Source organism: Lethenteron reissneri, chromosome 38, assembly GCF_015708825.2.
Source record: "Lethenteron reissneri isolate LAM-NWPU_2019-01 chromosome 38, ASM1570882v1, whole genome shotgun sequence".
NCBI lineage: Eukaryota > Metazoa > Chordata > Hyperoartia > Petromyzontiformes > Petromyzontidae > Lethenteron > Lethenteron reissneri.
The window spans coordinates 3,472,082-3,494,024 of NC_083816.1; the positions used below are offsets into that span (position 1 = coordinate 3,472,082).

The window sequence follows — 21,943 nt, forward strand, 5'->3', positions numbered from 1 at the left end:
TAATAAAATAACCAGGCGGATGACACGATGTCTCCTCCTCCTCCTTCCCGTATTCGTCTCTCCGAATAGAACAAATAGCGGCATCGATTGTTTGACTCATCCCGTCAGCTACGCGGCCTCCTGGGCGGGAGACGAGGAATTGCAGAGAGAGAGAAAGAGGCATTGCTGACGTGTTGGTCAGTTTAACACGTAGTAATCGTAGTCGGCTTTCGCGAGCTATATCATCCATGATAGAGTTTTCTTTGGGGTTAGATCGCGTAAATATATAAATGTGTCGTTAAACCCCGCCACCACCCGACACAGCCAGTGGGTAAGGGCTGTGTCACGTAAACAGAACGTGCCAATTGGAGAGCAAAGCCACAACATTTACAATCGACTCAGATTGTAAATGTCGTGGCTTGGCTCTCCAACACACCGGTTAGTGCTGGACCAGTCACGAATTGGCCACGTTCTGTTCACGTGACACAATCCTTACGAGTTGGCTGTGTCGGGTGGTGGCGGGTTTAATGACACATTTATATATTTACACGATCTAACCCCCCCCCCCCAAAAAAATACCTGTATATGGATGACGCGTTGGTGTTGACGAGAGAATGAAACCTGGCAGAGATTGCCACCCTCCCTCCCCCCTCTCTCCTCTCTCCTCCCTCCCTCCCTCTCGTCTCCAATCAACTATGCTCATCCCCGCTCCGACTTCAATCCCTCTAACCGTGTTCTTCATTGCAGCGGCTCGGTGCCCTTGCAATGAAGAACACGGTTAGAGGGATGTAAATGAGACTTGGATTGCAATCTTGTGTTTCGTTAAGAGCTTTATTGGGGACCGTAAATCGACATCGGTGCAGTTGAACAACAAGTTAAACATGGGAGTGACCTCCTCAACCTCGTCGTGAGCGCCGCACGCTTAACGCGGTTGACGAGGTGACGAGGTGAAGAGGTGAGGCGTTGCCCACGTGGCTTAGCCGCAGAGATTCATAGCGGCCAAATACTGTAAACGCACGTTGATTCTAAATGTGGAGGGGAAAATCCACGCGGCCACAGAGAGACACGCAAACTCCAAATATACAGCAGCAGCAGGCATCGTCAGGGTCGGGATCGAACCCACGACATCCTGTACACCAGGCGAGGTAGTTAACATCTCATAGCCACCGTGGCGCCCCCGGGGCCGCTGATGGTTCCACCACCACCACCACCAGAGTCTTCCAGGAGGAGGAGGGTTGTCAAAGCCAGGAGGTGTGCGATGTTTGGGTAATTGACTCTATGCGTGCTCGATGTTGAATTATTTTGAACCATATCGCATCATAATGCTGTGCATTACAGATAGAACTAGGACCCGCATCTATACACATCTGGGCCAGGTCACCAGCATCGGTTTAAAGCGACGCCTGCTGCTGCTGCTGATGATGATGAGACGCTGAATGTAGAACCAACAATGAACACTGCTGGGAATGCTGCACTCCTGAGAGCAGCGGTTCTTAAACCTCGGGGGCATCTCGCACCGCCTGGGGCTGCGAGATGCCCTTCCTGGGGATGCGAGAGACATGGACAGATTGTTTTATAAAGCAAATAATGGGAACACAAATCAAGCACGGGCACGTAAGTACAACTACTTTGTTTCGCCAAACCTCTGCAGCTATTAACATTATAGAAATGAAGTACTCTTGAAGACGCTTGGACACCGTAGTAAGGCACACGTATTTATTTACACAATGTCGTACAGCACTGGAGGGGTGTATCGGCCCCCTCACCCGTATAACTGGGAATACACCTCTAGCTAGCCTTCCTACCCGAGTCCTCCACTAACGGGCTAGGGGAGGCTGTCTGGCCCGACACTGGTCAGTCGGGCTACGGTACCCGGAGTCCCAGAGGACTAACTCTGGTTCCGGGACCACGCCACTGGCTCCAGCCTGCGCTGCCCTTACAAGGGCGGCGTCCCAGGGGGAGTCCAGGGCCTATCTGGCCGGTCTTCCGTCTTCCCTTAATTACTCCAAGACTGAACCCCGAGCTCTCTGGCTCATCCCTTTTTGTACCCCCCTAGAGGATCGAAACCCCCCTCACGCCGTCCGGTGCGGACGTCGTTGCGGGCACCACCCCGTGTACTCACGGAGTCCCCGCCCACTGTGTTTGTTATCCGTTAGCTCCTATGCAAACAGCCCTACACAAACAGCCCCTCTGTAACAGCCCTACATCACCCCCCCCTGTACAGCTCGCAGCCGTCCCGGCTGCAACAACTTCAATAAAGGTTAATTAACCCCTGGATCCCCGCGTGTGCCTCAAAAAAACGTTTTTAACGATAACATGAAGGGAACAACAACAACAACAACAAAACCCACAAACCCCGAAGGGAACAATCCGACGCACCCCCCCTGAATAAATACGAATTCCGTAAGAGCGACGTATATACAGGTTTAGCAGGGAACCCCTAGCACACATGCAACACAACAAAAATGTGGCAGGAGCTCCCCACCGACGCAGCACCCCGCAACCGTACACAAGAGAATTAAGTGTTCTTCCAATGCATCATAAGAGTCTGCGCATTTTTGCGCGCGTCCTTGCTGCAGGCCCGTCACACGGGGCAATCCCGGGTGGCGAACCCGCCGGTGGCAGTTGTTCATTCCGTATTGAGTCCGCGTTTGACGTCGCGAGACCCTCGGCATCCCTCGCAGCGGTAGGTGGGTGCGAGCCCGTCAATCCCGGTGCACCTGTGGGCGGGACAGCCGGCGACACGTCAGGCGAGGGCAGCAAGGACGGACCCTTTGAGTCGGCCGACCCCCCACATGTTTGGCCACGCGTGTGTGGAGTGGGGCCTCGCACCGCAACGAATGGTTTTAGTCTCGAGGGGTGCACAAACCACCGGCGCTTCCCCCATTTGATGCGAACACACTGAGGCCGCAGAACCTCGACCACCTCTACAGGACCCCTCCACGGCCGCGCCAGTTTAGGGGATGTTGCGAGTGGTACCTGGGGGCAGTGCAGCCATGCCCTGTCCCCCGGCTTCCACTGCAGCACGTGCGCGCGACCCAGTCTGAGGCGCTCATTTGCTTTTTGACGCTGTTCTGAATTTAGCATGGCAGCATCCCGTGCCTCAGTCAATTTTTCAAGGTTGAATTTGACATGGTCAATTAATTTTGTTTTACCCAGTGGTGTGGGGATCTGCAGCTGCGCCCGAATGGGTGGGTCAGGGTCGCGCCCATACATGAGGAAGAATGGTGAAAATCCCGTTGCAGCATGGGGGGCCAATCTGTATGCTGCCAAGACCCCTTGGATTTTCAAGTCCCAATCAGTCTGTGAGTCCGAAACCTGCTGTGATAACATAGACGAGATGGTGCGATGCAGACGCTCGACCATCCCGTCAGTTTGCGGGTGATAGGGGGAAGTACGAATCTTTTTCGTTCCTAGGAGCTCACAAACCTGTTGGAGGAGTTTTCCGGAAAAATTTCTACCCTGGTCGGTCAGCAGCCGCTCCGGGGCACCTTTGTCCATGACATAGCCTTGGACAAAGGCGTCGACGATGGCTGCTGCCGACTGATTGGCCAGGGGCCAGGCCATAGGCCAGCGCGTAAAGTACTCGACCCCGGTTAACAAATATCTATTACCCCTAGGGGTGGCGGGGAATGGGCCCAGAATATCCAGCGCGACAAGTTCGTTTACTCTGGAGACCCTGATAGACTGCAAGGGCGGGTTTGATTCTCGTGCTGGTGGTTTTCGCTGTGCACACCGCGGGCATGAAGCCAACAGATCTGAGACATCCCTTGTCATGCCTTGCCAAAAGAAATCACGCTGGAGCAAGGCGAGGGTCTTTTGGGTACCCAGGTGGAGGAGGCGCTCATGAGCAGCCCACACCACCCTACCCCGTAAGCCCGAAGGGACCACCAGCCGGTGTCGGTGGGATTTTCCGTCCCAGTGCAACAGCAACCCCGCGTGCATTTCCCATGCGTCGGCATCACCCGATCCCCGCCCTGCCTCCCCGGCGCGACGACGCAACGCGAGGAGGGAGGTATCCTCCATCTGGAGGCGCCCCCATTCCTGAATGTGCAAACCCAGCAGGGAATCTTTCCCTTGTTGTTCAATAGAATTCGGAACAACTGTCCCGCCGTCGGCGGCGGCCGCAAGGCCCGGAACCGACACGTCCCCTGCTGGCTTGCAACGTCCCGACCCCAGGAGGCACGCACATTCCGAGGTGGTTGGCATGCGCGACAGAGCGTCCGCGTTGGTGTGGCGAACGCCCTTACGGTATGTGGTGTCGAAATCAAAATCCTGGAGGATCTCCAACCATCGGGACAATTGTCCCGATGGCTGTTGAACTCGCAGGGCGTACTGCAGTGCCGCATGATCTGTGCGGACGGTGAAACGCCGACCGTACAGATATGGGCGATACTGTTGGATGAAATAGACAATTGCCAACAGTTCTCTGCGGGTGACACAATATCTTTGCTCTGCTTGAGACAACACCCGACTGCCGTACGCAACCACCCGTTCGACGCCGTCAACCACCTGGGAAAGCACGCCCCCAATACCCGTGTTGCTCGCATCGGTGTCGAGCAGAAACGGCTTTGAAAAATCGGGGTAGATCAAGGGAGGAGCTTTTACCAGGGCGTCCCGAAGGGAGCAAAAAGCAGCCTCCTCCTCTTGACCCCAGTGGAACCGAACCCCTTTTGATGTTAATGCGTGTAGGGGTTTGGCAATTGTTGCAAAGTCGGCGACGAACCGTCTGTAATATGACGCGAAGCCGACGAAACTCCTGACCTCTCCCACCGAGGTGGGAGTCGGCCAGGAGCTGACACACTGCGTTTTGGCGGGATCGGTAGCAATACCCGAGCGCCCTACGATGTGGCCCAAATAACGCACGGAATCGCGTAACAAATTACACTTTTGGGGCTTGAACTTCAAATTAGCAGCCCGCATCTTTAGGAAAACCGCCCGCAACCTCTGGAGATGTTCGTCAAAAGTTTTAGCGAAGACAATAACATCATCCAAATAAATCAGGCACGACTCCCATTGCAATCCAGCCAAAACCAATTCCATCAAACGTTGGAAGGTTGCCGGCGCTGAGTGTAAGCCCATCGGCAACCGGTTGAATTGGAACAGGCCGTGCGGTGTACGGAAAGCAGTTTTAGGTTTCGATTCATCATCCAGAGGAAGCTGCCAGAATCCCGAAAGTAAATCCAGCGTGGAGAAGAATCGCGCTCCCGCCAAGGCGTCCAGCGATTCGTCCATCCGTGGGAGCGGGTATGCGTCGGCAACCGAAATTTTGTTAAGGCGCCGAAAATCAACGCAAAACCGCAACGAGCCGTCCTGCTTTTTAATCAGGACGATCGGCGCTCCCCAAGGGCTGGTAGAGGGAGAAATAATGTCGGCGGCTAACATGTCATCAACAGCCAATTTGACATGGTCCTTTTCGGCGGGACTCAACCGAAACGGATTTTGGCGAATTGGCGCGCTGTCACCCGTGTCAATATGGTGACGCAGCAGATGAGTACAACCCAAATCGTATTTATTCCGACTAAAAACGTCGGAAAATTCCTGCAGTAGCGATCTAAGCTGTTGGCGCTCTGAATTTGACAGGTCCGTCGATCCCGCACAAAGCGCGTCGAGCCACCCGTCATCGCTGTCCGAATGTGGGTGCAGTCGGGCGGCGGTGCCGACATGATTCGCAACCGGTTCCTCGCAGGGCATCGGCGTCGCGTGCGCAAGCACCGTCCCTCGAGGAACTACAACAGGTTGCGATCCCACATTGAGGACCGCGATGAAAGGGTCCCCATCTCCCCTCACGACGGTCAGGGCCGGAATCAAATGCGGTCCACTAACCCCGGCCCTAGACGGTCCCAACAGGATTCCCTGGGCCCCGATGCCCTCTGCGAAGGGCCGACGAAGTCTTAGAGGCACTAACATCTGAGCTCCCGGCGGCACACGAACCGTTTCAACGACGGACGCTGGTATAGTTACGAACGCCGTCCGAATCACAGAAGGGGAGGGTAAAAACGCCATGCGCCGTCCCGACGGGAGCTCAATGCATCCCTGGTCTATTAAAATACGGATCGGCATTTTACCCAAGAAGTCCGTCCCCAGCAGGCACGGAACCGCCAGCGAGGAGGAAACAAAAATCGGGCCTGATAATTTGATATCCCCGATACAAATTTGCGCTCGAATCTGTCCAATGATGCCAAGGGAGCCCCCGTTCGCCGCATAGAATGGGACATTAACTGGCAGTAAGGGACGGCTTTGGACAGGTAAAATGTTGTAAATCAATTCGGAAATAATGGTCGCCGATGCCCCCGTGTCAACCAGGATGCGTACCTCAACCCCGTCAATATGTCCCACGACGGCCAACGACCCTGACGATGCGGCCACAACGCGATGGGCCAACGCGGACCACTGCCCGGGCTCGATTCGAGTCCCCACAGTGGTACGCGCCGGCCCGTCGCGATGCAACGTCGTCCCCCCATTCGTTGCGATGCGAGAGTGTGCGACAGGTGTGTGTGTTGGCCAAACATGTGTGGTGTCGCGACTCGCCGGATCATGTTGATGGAACTTGGGAGGAGGAGGAGGCCCGGCGTCCTGGCGAGGCGTCGTCCCGCGCTGTCGGGGAGAGCGGCACCCCGAGGCGACATGGCCCCGGACGCCGCAGTTGAAGCAGCGCGGGAGCGCCGGCGGCGATGACGGACGGTCGAAGCGGCTCGACCCATCCCGGCCCGGCCGTGCTCCCGTCCCCTGCTGCCGACGATGGTTGACGGCGAAGACCTCCTCCGCCGGGAGGGTGGCTGCCGCCACCGCACGCCCAGCCGCTGCCCTGCTGGCCTTCCGCCGCTGCGACAGCAGGTTGGCGTGGAGGAGTCGCGCCGCTTGTAGAGAAGTCATCTCTGTATCCTCCTGTGCCACGACGGCGATGTCCAGGTCGTCTGCCAGCAGGAGGATTTTCTCAGTCACCATGGCGTCGACCCCGTCCTCGTCCATGCGAGGAAAGGCTGTCTTGGCCAACGCCAGGAGACTTGTTCTGTATGCCAGCGGCGACTCCTTCGCGCCCCGCTGGCGGTCGTAGAACTGCTGCCTACACTCCGCGGAAGGCCCGTAGACCCCGGCCAGCAGCTGCAGCGCCATCGGTAGCGTAGAGCGCTTCTCCTTCGGCGCTGATGTGAGGGCGGCGAGCGCGTCGCCGTCGAGGAGCGCCGGCAGCGCGCAGAGAGCTTCAGCATCTGTCCATTTGGCCATTTCTTGGTGGGCGAGGAAGCGTCTCTGGAAGCCGCCCCAGTCGCCCTCTGCGCCCACAAATTCTTTAAGCGGAGGCAGTCTTTGGTGCAGCGCAGCGGTTGCCGTGGAGTCCCGCGGGCTGCTGTCTCCCCGACTCGGCTGTGTCTCGGCGCGAACGGCAGATGGTATCGCCTGTCGCAGCCTTGATGACGCGCCCTCCTCCGTCGTTGACGCGGCAGCCCCAGCGCGGCCGATGTCGGACCCGAGGTTGAGGTTGGCCACGCCCCTAGCGGTCGCCGCGTCGATGGCGGGAAATTCAAAGTTTGAATCTTCGGAAATGGCGGGAAGGCGCTCCGGACGCCGGCTCCCCTCGCCCCGCGGTGGACCACCAGCCCCCAGCCGCGTGATGTTTTCCAGCGTGGCGGCAGCGGCGTAGAGCAGTTCAGCCAGCCTCTCGTGAGCCAGCCTCAGCTCGTCTGTCCGCGGCTCCTCTTCATGCCGACGCTCCGGTAAGAACGCGTCCGGCCCCGGCTGCACGTTGTCTTGTTGAGCCATCTCGGGCTCGACAATTTCGGCGGCGTCTTCCATTTGTTGTACTTTGGCCCGAGCTGATTGGCGCGTGTCCATGTTCGTGGTTCTTCTGACGCCAGATGAAGTACTCTTGAAGACGCTTGGACACCGTAGTAAGGCACACGTATTTATTTACACAATGTCGTACAGCACTGGAGGGGTGTATCGGCCCCCTCACCCGTATAACTGGGAATACACCTCTAGCTAGCCTTCCTACCCGAGTCCTCCACTAACGGGCTAGGGGAGGCTGTCTGGCCCGACACTGGTCAGTCGGGCTACGGTACTCGGAGTCCCAGAGGACTAACTCTGGTTCCGGGACCACGCCACTGGCTCCAGCCTGCGCTGCCCTTACAAGGGCGGCGTCCCAGGGGGAGTCCAGGGCCTATCTGGCCGGTCTTCCGTCTTCCCTTAATTACTCCAAGACTGAACCCCGAGCTCTCTGGCTCATCCCTTTTTGTACCCCCCTAGAGGATCGAAACCCCCCTCACGCCGTCCGGTGCGGACGTCGTTGCGGGCACCACCCCGTGTACTCACGGAGTCCCCGCCCACTGTGTTTGTTATCCGTTAGCTCCTATGCAAACAGCCCTACACAAACAGCCCCTCTGTAACAGCCCTACAGAAATATAAAACAACATGTTACTATTGAAAACTAAAGAGGTTGCAATGCTGCAGTAAAGGTGAAGAACCTCTGGCTGAGAGGCAAGCCCCGTGCGGCTCACGGAATGGGTCAAGAGATCGGATCACCTCCACAGGGAGGGTGGAGGGGGGTGGGGGGTAGAGGCGGGGGGTGGAGGTGGGGGGGATGAAGATGGGCGGGGTGAAGGTGGGGGGGATGGAGGTGGGGGTAGAGGCGGGGGGTGGAGGCGGGGGGAGGAGGCGGGGGAAGGAGGCGGGGGGGATGAAGGCGGGGGGGATGAAGGTGGGGGGGATGAAGGTGGGGGGGAAGGAGGCGGGGGGGATGAAGGCGGGGGGGATGAAGGCGGGGGGGGTGGAGGCGGGGGTGATGAAGGTGGGGGGGATGAAGGTGGGGGGGATGGAGGTGGGGGGTAGAGGCGGGGGGTGGAGGTGGGGGGGATGAAGGTGGGGGGATGGAGGTGGTGGGGGGGATGGAGGAGGTGGGGGGGTTGGAGAAGGGGGTGGAGGCGAGCGGCCACACAGCCCCCCCACCCCACCAACTCGTGGGTCCCGCGTGACGTCACTCTGCGCGTGCGCACTGAGGGCGACGAAGTGAGGCCCAGTGTGGGCTCGCTCCCCAGCGGCGCTGTGAAGACGGCGAGGAGGTGACCGGGTCCCCCCCACGACCCCCTCATCATCATCCCCACGGCCCCCCTCATCATCATCCCCACGGCGTCCCTCATCATCATCCCCACGATCCCCCTCATCATCATCCCCACGGCCCCCCTCATCATCATCCCCACGGCCCCCTCATCATCATCCCCACGGCGTCCCTCATCATCCCCACGGCGTCCCTCATCATCATCCCCACGGCCCCCCCTCATCATCATCCCCACGGCCCCCTCATCATCATCCCCACGACCCCCTCATCATCATCCCCACGGCCCCCCTCATCATCAACCCCTCGTCATCCCTCTCGACCTCCTTCATCTCTCGCGGTTCGCGCTGACATTCCAGAGCCAGACATTCGACGCGGTGGCGGTGGTGTTGGTGGCGGTGGTGGGTCGACTCTGGACAGACTGGGCCCTGTCACAGGAGCGTGGAATGCGCCACTGCTCCGGCTCTGCGGAGGCGCTGGCGCACTAGTCGTGTGCCCTCACAGTGGTCGCTTGAGTAGCAGCTTTGCCCGTGAGACTGGGGCACAGGGTGAGGGCTCTGAGTGGCGAGGGCTAAAGTTGGTTTGGTTCACCAGCCGAGGCAGTTGCACGGGGTTCGTGGTCGCGTAAACTAAAACTGTTCAAACATTTATTTTGTATTTAACAGTTAAAGCCCGCGGCGCTCTAGAGCTCGTTTGCAGAAGCGACTAGGCCACAAATGATAGCTGGGCTAAGTGGCTTATCATGTGGACATTTATAATTTACATTTATTATTTATATGGCGCTTTTCCACTAACGTTTTAAGGCGCCTAGCAGCCGAGTACTCGAGACGCGTGATGTTGATTCTAAACGTGGAGGGGTGAATCCGGAGGACCACCTGAAGAGAGACGCGCAAACGCCAGACACACAGCAGGCGTCGGGATCGAATCCACGACCTCCCGCATACCAGGCGAGGTAGTTGACATCTCGCCAGCGCACGTCTTGTTGGGTCAGGGAGTCAGGGGGTCACGTCTGGCAGCTCAACTCCGTGCAGAACCTCACCCAACCCTTTCAACCCTCAACCTCGCTCGTCACTCAGCTCTCCATGCTCTAACCCTCTCACCTGTCACCCTCTCACCTGTCACCCCCCCTCACCTCTCAACCCTGCACCTCACCCGTCAACCCTCGAACACCTCACATCTGTATCTCACACAGGTTCTAAACTCTCACACATTCGCAGCTCACCTCATTCGCCCCCTACTTTCACCTATCACCCCTCTCACCTCTCTCACCCACAACCCTCGCCCATCTCTCAGCTCTACACCCAGGCACAGGTTGTCAACCCTCTCACCTGTCGCGGCTCGCCCGTCCTCCGCGTTGTCGCCCGTGTTTCTGTTTGGCTGTGGGGGCCAGGTGGAGGTGAGGTGGGGTCACGTGTCCGTGGGAGCAGCTGCCCCCCCAGCATGGAGAGCAACAGCACGGAGAGCGATGTGGAGCCGATGAGTGGCGCCAACAACAAGGTCACTCGCCGCGACTCGCCCTCACTCAGGAACTCGCGTGCACACTACAGACTCTCACACAAACACCACAGACAATGAAATCCATATACTGTTCTTGTACAACAACAACTGCCATTCGTCACTAAGTGGCGGTGACCTCACCACGGTGCCTGTGTCAGGCCAGGTGAACTTTTAGGCCACGTGAAGTGTCGAAGGCTCGCTGACAGGAGGTCACGGGACCGATGCAGCAGGTGCCATGGGTTGATTGACTGAGATGACTGGCAGATGCACCAGCTGTGCCCCCGACTGTGCTAAATTGTACACCACAAACACCACTCACACGCCTGTCACCCTTAACCTCTGTCATCACACTATTCCAGCGCTCTCTCTCCCAGCACTCTTACCCACTCAGTCACCCACTCACCCCCAGCACTTTCTCCTGTGTGTCCGTTCTCGCTGGCACAGGATGGTGCTGGGCCAGGTGACGCCAGTCGACGGCGAGGAGATGGGGTGGGAGACCACGAGGTCCGGGGGTCCCGGCCTAGCGGTGGGGGTGGCGGGGCAGGGGGTGGCAGGGCCCCACCCAATGGAAGGGTTGCTCCGGTGGGGGGGCGGACCGCCCTTGAGACGGAGCCGGCTGTATACTGCGTGTGCCGCAAGCCAGACACGAACCGCTTCATGATGTACGTGCCGGTATCACCCACTTGCACACCCACTCGTCCATTCAGCTCCTCAGTCGATCATTGACCCACTCACGACACCATTCACCCACCCACCAAAAAAAAACAGCCGCCATTCGCAGCTAAGTGGAAGTGACATCACCACCGCGCTTGTGCCAGACCAGGTGCACTTTGAGGCCACCCGCTCACCCATCCACCCACTCGCACATCCACGCACTTACCCACCCACTCACCCACACACTTGACACACGTGTTTGGTATTGTGAGAAGTGCCACTTGTGGTGGACTATCATATCCTTGTACATTTCAACCACTGTGGAAAACACTATTCACCCAACCCATAGCCGAGGCAAAGCACGTTCCTGCTCACATGAGCATGAAGGCGGTGCTCATCTCCCGTTTACAGCCCTCTGTGCCAGTGGTGGAAATTCCTAATACCTCTGTGTCACCTGAATCTCAAGTTTTCAAGTTGTTGGTGACCGATGGTGGAGTATCTGCGTGGCGTCGGGCAGTAGCTAAATGTCTCTCGCTTGCAGCTTGTGATGCGATGTAACCGAGTATGTTGTATGAGGTGCGCCGGTTTCTGCCAAGCCGCGGAGATCGCGTTGTCCGCGGCGGATAATGAGTCGGGTCTGCGCCGCCGTGGCTCGCTGCACAGAGGCTGTGACAAGTGCAACGAGTGGTTCCACGGCGACTGCATCGATATCACGCAGAAGATCGCCAAGGCCATCAAGCAGTGGTACTGCGACATGTGCCGCGGTACGTGGGCCCCACCCCCCTCCCCCGCCACACGTACCCATCGTCAAGCGCACACGGGCCGCGTAGCTGACTTGTTCTTTCCGTTTGTTGCTGCTGCTTCTGCTGCAGCCAAGGACCCGTCGCTTGCCATCCGCTACCGCCAGAAGAAGATCAAGGACAAGAGCCGGGATGCAGCGCGTGACTATTCGGCCGAATACGACGGCAACTGCAGCTCGGAGAGACGGAAGGTACGTGTGGGGGTAGGCACGGTTCACGGGAGGCCTGTGCAGCACCTCAGATTTATTGAATTGCTATGCTTTTTCTTGTTTACCCAGGAAAGACATACAGGAGGGTCCTGCCAAGTTTTCCCTAGAATGGGGGCGATGTTGTTGCCGCCATGTGTGATACCAATTGAGTAATTCTTTCGCGAAATTTTCAGCATTGGGATGTTTTGGCCGATACTAGTTACATTGTATATTTGTTTTTAGTGAGGGGAGGAAACTCGAGCAGAACAGAGGGAGAACATATAAAGGCCACAAACTCATACAGTCGCCTGCTCACGCTCTCATTTACTCTCACTCTCACCCACTCACCACACCGCAGGTCGCACAACACTTCTCTTTCTGCTTCTACCCTCATACCGTTGCACTGTGGAATTTCCTCCCATCATTGTCGTATCTTTGCACAGGCTCTTACAATCATAACCTTACTTAATTCAAGAAACTTGTCGCACTCTTATTTATCTCTTACAACTTTGATCGTGCTGTTTTTTGCAGGCTTTTTGGGCCTTTGGTCCTGTGCTCGGCAACTGCTAAGAAACTCTGCTGTTGACTCTGCTCGTGCTCCTGCTGTTGTTTTCTGCTGCAGTTTATTCTGCTTGTGTTTCTGTTGTGGTTTCTGCTGCTGTTGCTGCTGCTGTTGCTGCTGCTGTTGTGTCTGCTGCTGCTGCTGCTGTTGTGTCTGCTGCTGACTGCTCGTGCTGTCGTTATTGTTCTCATTGCCGCAGCAACTGAAGCGCTCGGTGCGCATGTGCGGCGAATGCGAGGCGTGCTGCCGCACCGACGACTGTGGCCACTGCGACTTTTGCCGGGACATGAAGAAGTTTGGTGGCCCCAACAAGATTCGGCAGAAGTGCCGGCTCCGGCAGTGCATCGTGCGCTCCAGGGTTCGTTCCGTTACGTTTGGCGGTCGCCCGACAGCCGACAGCATTTGTACTGAGTGTGTGTGTGTGTGCTGTGTGTGTGTGCTGCGTGTGCCTTGCGTGTGTGTGCCATATGTACTGTGTGGTGTACTTCATTTGTCATGTACTGTCCCATGTGTGCCGTGTACTCTCGTGTTTCTCGCATACTCTGTGTGTCGTGTTCTCCACGTGTCGTGTTCCCTCTGCGTGTTGTAGTCTCCGCAGATCGTGTACATGGTGCGTCGTGTTCTCCACACACTTCGTGTCCTCCATGTGTTGTGTCCTCTCTGCATGTCGTGTTGTGTACTCCGTTCATGGCTTGTACTTCAGATGCGTGCCTTGTATCCTGTCGTATCCTCCACGTGTCGTATACTCTATCGTGTCCCCACGTGTCGTATACTCTATCGTGTCCCCCACGTGTCGTGTACTCTGTCGTGTCCCCCACGTGTCGTGTACTCTGTCGTGTTCCCCACGTGTCGTGTACTCTATCGTGTCCCCCACGTGTCGTGTACTCTATCGTGTCCCCCACGTGTCGTGTACTCTATCGTGTCCTCCACGTGTCGTGTACTCTGTCGTGTTCCCCACGTGTCGTGTACTCTGTCGTGTCCTCCACGTGTCGTGTACTCTGTCGTGTTCCCCACGTGTCGTGTACTCTGTCGTGTGCTCCACGTGTCGTGTACTCTGTCGTGTGCTCCACGTGTCATGTACTCTGTCGTGTCCCCCATGTGTCGTGTACTCTGTCGTGTCCTCCACGTGTCGTGTACTCTGTCGTGTCCCCCACGTGTCGTGTACTCTGTCGTGTGCTCCACGTGTCATGTGCTCTGTCGTGTCCTCCACGTGTCGTGTACTCTGTCGTGTCCTCCACGTGTAGTGTAATCTGTCGTGTCCCCCACGTGTTGTGTACTCTGTCGTGTCCCCCCACGTGTCGTGTCCCCCACGTGTCGTGTACTCTGTCGTGTCCCCCACGTGTCGTGTACTCTATCGTGTCGTGTACTCTGTCGTGTGCTCTGTCGTGTCCTCCACGTGTCGTGTGCTCTGCCCTGCCCCCCACGTGTCGTGTGCTCTGTCGTGTCCTCCACGTGTCGTGTACTCTATCGTGTCCTCCACGTGTCGTGTACTCTGCCCTGCCCCCCTCGTGCAGAAGCTGCTGCGTGTGCGCGACGACCACGGCGGCTCGAGCCGCGAGGGGGCGCCACGCGGCGCCGGCCTCGGCTCCTCCGATTCGGACGCGCTGCTCTCCTACCACGACCTACGCCGCCTCGCCCCGCGGCGACCAGGTCCGTGACGGGGGGGTGGACATGGGGGGCGTGGGGAAGGGAGGCTGTGGCGGGCTGTGGGGGGGAAGCGGTTGGAAGGGGGGCGGGGGTGTAACGCTCGTCTTAGCGTCACATTCGTACCGTGCCGCACAGACTCAGCTCACTCCCGGAGAGAGCGAGAGAGAGACTGATTGGTAGGCACGTTAAACACAAAGGTGAGGGGGAAGCCAGTCAGAACCAGCGCTACCAACACTTGCCTAAGCTCTGTGGTCCTATTTTGGGATGTTTGGCCAACTCCATTAATGATGAGTGTGTGCATAGGATATCGATTCTTGTGGCACAGTATCATTTTTCTAAAGTATAGCACAAAAAAGTATGATTTGTTAAGTTATGGTAGATAACACAGATTTCGTTTTCATGGTACATGTGTGCTGCGCATGTTTGCGTACGTGCACGGGTGCCTATGTATGCATGCGTGTCTGTGTGTGCGTGGAGAGCAGTGGCGCATTGGTTAGTGTGCTGCACCACGAACTTGTCCGGGCGTGGTGCTGGCCACCCACCTCCCATCGTGTGCCGTACCGGCCTTCATAGGTGCTCGCTAACAGCACTTGCCCCTACAGTCTTGTTTAAGGCTATCCGGGGGATCTTTGTTTTTGTGTGCACGTGCGTGTGCTTGTGTGCGTGCAGTTCCCGTGGAGCAGTGGGAAGGAGGACTCGCAGGATCACAGCTTGTTCCGTAAGCGCGCCGTGAAGCTCAAGCACGTGCAGAAGCGCGAGCGCCGCTACGAGAAGCAGGTGCTTGCTAGAGACCCCTCGCTCGTGCAACTCTGCGTCCCCCCGGATCCCCGTGTGTCCCTGCGTGTGACCCTGGGAGTCCTCGTGTTTCTGGGCGTTTCTGTGTTTCCCCGTGTTTCCCTGGGTGTCCCTGCGTGTCTCGGGTTTCCCCGAGGTGTTGCTGCGTCCCCCCGTTTGTCCCCGCATTCCGGCGTCTCTCGACACGTCCGAACTTGTCTGCGCGTGTCTCCACGTGTCCCCGCGTGCGGCCCCCCCACGGGCCCCCACGTCTCACGGCTATGCTGTGGCGTGGCACCGTAGAACCGCTCGGAGCGCCACCGGGACAAGGCCCGGCACAGGCTGCGCGTGCGGCACAGCGAGCGCGGCGGCCCCGAGGCGCGCGAGACCCCGCGCCAGCGCCAGTGCCTGGGCCCCGGCTGCACGCAGGCCGTGAGGCCCACCTCCAAGTACTGCAGCCACGAGTGCGGCATGAAGCTCGCCGCCAAGTGAGTGATGCAATATCAGCCTCTCAGAGCCACCCAGAGCCTCGCTAACAAGGTACACGATACCAAGTGGGTGACACTAACACAAAGATCCCCCATATATCCTTAACAGACTGTTGGGGCAAGTGCTGTTAGCAAGCACCTATGAAGGCCGACACGGCACACAATGGGGTGGGTGGCCAGTGTGGACAATTTTACACACCACACCAGGTACTCATTTGAGGCTGATTCGACCTAGGGGAGGCCCAGGACCGGTTCAAATAATCGTCACTGATGTGAGCAGAAATCGAACTCGGGTCGCCGGGTTTGTAGCGCAGCACGCTAACCGCTACACTACCACTCCCTAAACACATCCACCCCTTACCACCTGTACTGACCTTTACCTTCCAATCACTACACCAGTGTCGACGGTTACCAGCCGACTCTGGCAAAAAGAGTGACACCGGCCCCCTCCTAACAGTTCTCCCTGCATCCCCCACCCTGTGTCTCCCTGCATCCCCCACCCTGCGTCTCCCTGCATCTCCCACCCTGTGTCTCCCTGCATCTCCCACCCTGCGTCTCCCTGCATCTCCCACCCTGTGTCTCCCTGCATCCCCCACCCTGTGTCTCCCTGCATCTCCCACCCTGTGTCTCCCTGCATCTCCCACCCTGTGTCTCCCTGCATCTCCCACCCTGCGTCTCCCTGCATCTCCCACCCTGTGTCTCCCTGCATCCCCCACCCTGTCTCCCTGCATCCCCCCACCCTGCGTCTCCCTGCATCCCCCACCCTGTGTCTCCCCTGCATCTCCCACCCTGTGTCTCCCTGCATCTCCCACCCTGTGTCTCCCTGCATCTCCCACCCTGTGTCTCCCTGCATCTCCCACCCTGCGTCTCCCTGCATCTCCCACCCTGCGTCTCCCTGCATCTCCCACCCTGCGTCTCCTGCATCTCCCCCTGCGTCCCCTGCATCTCCCACCCTGCGTCTCCCTGCATCTCCCACCCTGCGTCTCCCTGCATCCCCCACCCTGCGTCTCCCTGCATCCCCACCCTGTGTCTCCCTGCATCTCCCACCCTGTGTCTCCCTGCATCTCCCACCTGTGTCTCCCTGCATCTCCCACCCTGTGTCTCCTGCATCTCCCACCCTGCGTCTCCCTGCATCTCCCACCCTGCGTCTCCCTGCATCTCCCACCCTGCGTCTCCCTGCATCCCCCACCCTGCGTCTCCCTGCATCCCCCACCCTGTGTCTCCCTGCATCTCCCCGTCTCCCTGAGCATCACCTCCTGTCCCATTTCCCGCCTCCACATCACTGTCTGTGCTCAGTTTGGTTTCAATTAATCACATTTTTCCCTCCCTCCCTCCCAGCCGTATCTACGAGATCCTGCCGCAGCGTATCCAGGAGTGGCAGGCGAGCCCGTGCGTGGCCGAGGAGCTGGGCAAGCGGCTGCTGGAGGGCGTGCGCCGCGAGCAGCACACCGCGCGCCTGCGCCTCGCCCACATGGACCGCCCGCTTCCTGGAGCTGGAGGCCGTGATCACGCAGGCCAAGCAGCAGAGCGTGTGCGAGGACGAGGAGGTGCAGCGGCGCCACGCCACCACCACCACACGGCCGCCACACCACCACACCGCCACACCACCACACCACGCCACCACCACCACGCCGCCACGCCACCACGCCGCCACGCACAGCCGCCACACCACCCCCGCCACACCACCACACCGCCACACCACCACACCACGCCACCACCACCACGCCGCCACGCCACCACGCCGCCACACCACCACCCCGCCACGCCATCACACCGCCACACCACCACACCACGCCACCACCACCACGGCCGCCACGGCACGCGCCCACACCACCACCCCGCCCACGCCATCACACCACCACACCACCACACCACCACACCACCACACTACCACACGACCGCACGGCCATGCCGTGGCGCCACACCACCACACCACCGCACGGCCGCCACGCCGCCACACACCACCGCCATGCCAGGCGTCACACTCCTACCATCGCTGCCACGCCGTGGCACAATGCCACCACACACTGCCACATGCTGCCATCACACTGCCATTTCACGCTGCCAGAACACCACGCCACATCTGCCACACCACCGGAACGCCGTGCCACGGCGCCACACCACACCGCCACAGAATGCCACCGCCACATCACTACCGTGCCATACCACCACTGCCACCATACCACACCACGTCACTCCGGTTCCAACACTCACTGACTCACTGGCTCACTGGCTTGCACGCATACTCGCTCGGACGCATACACATGCTCTATTGGATGCACATTCATGCTCACTCATCACTCACTCTTCCCGTCCCTCCATATCTCACCTTGTCTCCGGTGTCTTTCCATGTGTCCCTGTCTCCCCGTGCCTCCCCGCCTCATCTCGTGTCCCTGTGTCTGCCCGCGTGTCCCAGGTCACAGATGGGGACAACGAGGAGGCGGATCTGCAGATCTTCTGCGTGTCGTGTGGCCACCCCATCAACCCCCAAGACGGCGCTGAAACATATGGAGCGCTGCTACGCCAAGGTGCGCCGAAGACACGCGCGACGGCGATACTACTGTTAACTACTTTTTTTCACCTAATTTTATTTTACCAGGTATGGCTCACTGAGTTATGTAGCTCTTTTTCAGAAGCCACCTGGCCACAAATGATAGCCCAACGAAGCAGCTTCTCACGTGGAAATATATTGCAGCCAAAGACGGCGGGGAGATGAAGAGAGTGAGCGGAGGGATATGGAGAGAGAGGAGAGGAATGCTTGTAAAAGAGTAAGACAAACATAGAGAAGGAGAGAGAGTAAAGGATGGAGAGACAGAGAGAGAGACGGAGGAGAGAGTGCGAATAGGAAGGATTATAACTGTGGAGGGAAAACCAGAATCGAACCCACGACCTCCTGAATACCAGGGAGGTAGTAACATCGTGGCGCCCCACTGCGGTGATTGTGACCGGCACGTGATGGCGTAACGCATGCTGACGTAACGCGTGATGACATAACGCGTGATGACATAACGCGTGATGACATAACGCGTGATGACATAACGCGTGGTGACATAACGCGTGATGACATAACGCGTGGTGACGTAACGCGTGATGACATAACGCGTGATGACATAACGCGTGATGGAGTAACACGTGATGACATAACGCATGATGACGTAACGCGTGATGGAGTAACGCGTGATGACGTAACGCGTGATGGAGTAACGCCGAGTCGATCTCGATGGCCACCGTCACTACGCGGCAGTGAGCAGGGGACGAGTGGCGAGGCGTGGAGACGCTCGCGGGAGCAGCCGGAGCGCGCGTCCTGACGCGCGTATTTCTGTGCTCGTTTCTAACCCTTGCTCCCGACCGCCTTTGTCTTCCCCGCAGTACGAGAGCCAGACGTCGTTTGGATCCATGTACCCAACCAAGATCGAGGGGTGAGGATGAGCACGCGAAGCCGCCCTGAGCCGCGAGACCACCACCCCCCCCCACCCCAAAATAACTAAGCAGACAATAATTCACTTCCTTCCCATATCCACCTCTCCATATACAAAAAAAAGTTTTTTTTTTACATCCCATCAGCCTTCTGGAGAGCATAATCTTAGCAGCATTGGTCCAAAACGGGTAAAACTCAGGACCGCTTTGACATTAAGTATCTAAACAGCGGAGTCGGGCTTGCTTGAACCAACGCTGGTGAGATGCCAGATATTTATTGGCAAGGACCCTTGTTTGTGTGTGGAACACACGACACAAATATAAGTAACAAAATAAATAAGAAGACATTTCGCCAATGAATACGAACGTAGGGAGTTCGTACGCCATTTTATGAGTCCAGACCCTTACGTGTAGGCGCACACACGCGCACGCATGTGTGTGCGCATGTGCACGATTGCGCTCTTTGTGTGTGTGTGCGCTGGCCACCCATCGCCTCTCGTGTGCCGTGACCGGCCTTAAGAGGCGCTTGCTATCAGCGCTTGCCCCAACATCCTGCTAAAGGCTATATTGTGGGGGGTGGGAATCTGTGTGTGTGTGTATGCAGGGCGACGCGCTTGTTCTGCGATGTCTACAACACGCAGAGCAAGACCTACTGCAAGCGGCTCCAGGTGCTGTGCCCAGAGCACTCCCGGGACCCAAAGGTTGGTGGTACCCCCTTACACCCCCTCCGACCCTCCCTCCCCACACCCAGAAACCCCAAAAGGGGGTTGGTCCTTCGTGGGGTCCCCTCCTCCCTTACGCTCAGGGGCCGGTCTATAAAGATGCGTGTGTGGGGGGGCGGTGGGGCGAGGAGTAACACTCAATCTCTGGTGGGGGTGGGGGGGGCGGTTGGGCGGTCCTGACATGTCGGCCTTTTCAAACATGGCCCCCCCCTACATGAATGGACACGCACGCAATGCGTTCTGTCTCTAGTAACTAAGAATAAATACCAATTATCAGGAGCTCAAGGTGGACAATTGTGCCCATAGCCCCTCGGCCCCCGGGTTAGCCGGCATTGGTCTGAGCGACCCATTTTTTTTTTATCATGGTTTCTGCGCACAGGCCCAAAGTTCCAGAAGGTCAAGCTGCCAGCAAGAGACGGCACTCTCAAATTTGCGAAATAGCCCCAAGGGTTAACACGTATCTTGCCTTGAGCCAGGTTGTTGTAATAACCTGGTGGGAAAAGAAACGGTGGTGATTCTGGGCGGAGGGAATTCCACATTGGAGCAGTGCGAGGGAAGAATCAGAAAGATAATTATTGTGGTGAGAGCGAGTGAGTGGCACAGGCGCCTTGGTGACGTCACCGCCACTTAGTGGCAAATGCCAGTTGTTGTATGCTGTGTGTGGGGAGCGGTAGTGCAACGGTGAGTGCGTTGTGCTACGAACTCAGCGACCCGAGTTCGATTCCCGCTCACGGTCAACACCAGTGACGATGATCTGAATCAGTCCTGGGCCTCCCCTAAGTTGACTCAGCCTCAAATGAGTACCTGGTGCGGTGTGTAAACATCGCCACTGGGGAAACAAAGGTGGCCGGGCGTGGTGCTGGTCACCCACCCCCTTGTGTGCCATTCCGGCCTTCATAGGTGCTACTCGCTAACAGCAATTGCCCAAACAGTCTATTAAATAGACTATAAGGGGGATTTTTGTATACTGTGTACAGGTGTGCGCGTGTAAGTATAATCAGGTATATAAATGGGCGTGTGCTTGTGTGTATGCATCAGTGCATGTGTACAGCATGTGCCTTTGTATGTGTGTGTAGGTGTGTGTGCGTGTTTTGTCATGTGTGAGTGTCGATTCGCTGTAACGGCGCCGGTCGTCTTATCGGCGCAGCTCAGATGCGCCGCTCGGCCGGCCTGGCGGAGGCTGCTGGGGTTGGTGCCATGTCCCTGCTGATTTATGGGCTTTGCCTCTGTGTGTCTGAGGCGTGCGGTAGAGGGGGGGGGGGGCACGCAAACCGCCGCAGTAACGAAACGCCCACATCCAGCAGCAGGTGCCACGGCCGGGCGGGATTGATGGGCGGCCGTGTTTCATGTCGTATTAAAGTGAGGGAGGAGACTGACGGTCTGGAGATATTCATGGGATCCTCACAGCGGGAGGTGGCCATTATGAAACGTTACAGCTTTGCTTTTTTGTAAGGAATGCTTCCACCATCATACCGCGCTGTTCTGCTGAAGATGAAGTCTCACTGCTGCTCGGTGTGTTGCCACACCCCCCGCCCCCCCCCCGCGTGTGTGTGCGTGAGTCGCCCTCCATGTGTGCGTCGCTTCCCCCCCCCCCCCCCGTGTGTGTGTGGTGTGCTCACGGACTGCAGGTCTCAGTGGACGAGGTGTGCGGCTGCCCGCTGGTGCGTGACGTGTTCTCGCCCACCGGCGACTTCTGCCGCCTGCCCAAGCGCCGCTGCAACAAACACTACTGCTGGGAGAAGCTGCGGCGCGCAGAGGTCGACCTGTGAGCGCGTGCGCGTGGTACCTTGCACACGCCGCCCCCCACGGGCCTCATCGCACAGCATCAACAACAACAGCCACCGTCCAATATTATTCATAATATAGGTTTTTTGGTCAGAAAATGTGTCGTAACCCTCCACCACCCGACACGGCCAACAGTAAAAAATGTGTCGCGTTTCAAAGGACAAAATTATTCACTTCTTTTTAGCCCACCGTGTGCTGAAGAGGATCAACAGCATTTTAAAATTTGAGTAGTACGACGTTTCGCTGATAATTACAATCAGCTTCATCGGGCAAGAATGGTGAAGCTCTCCTGTTGCTTCCGTTCTTAAATAGAACAGCCTCAGGGGTGACGTCATCATTTATGAGCCACCGTCCGCCACCAAGTGCCGTCGAAATCGCCGC

At 57.8% G+C, this 21,943-nt stretch overlaps 1 pseudogene; it reads left to right on the forward strand.

Annotated features, from left to right (window-relative positions):
• Positions 1 to 9,955: 9,955 nt before the first annotated feature.
• On the forward strand, positions 9,956 to 21,546 carry LOC133351702 (CXXC-type zinc finger protein 1-like; annotated as a pseudogene).
• The last annotated feature ends 397 nt before the right edge of the window (positions 21,547 to 21,943 follow it).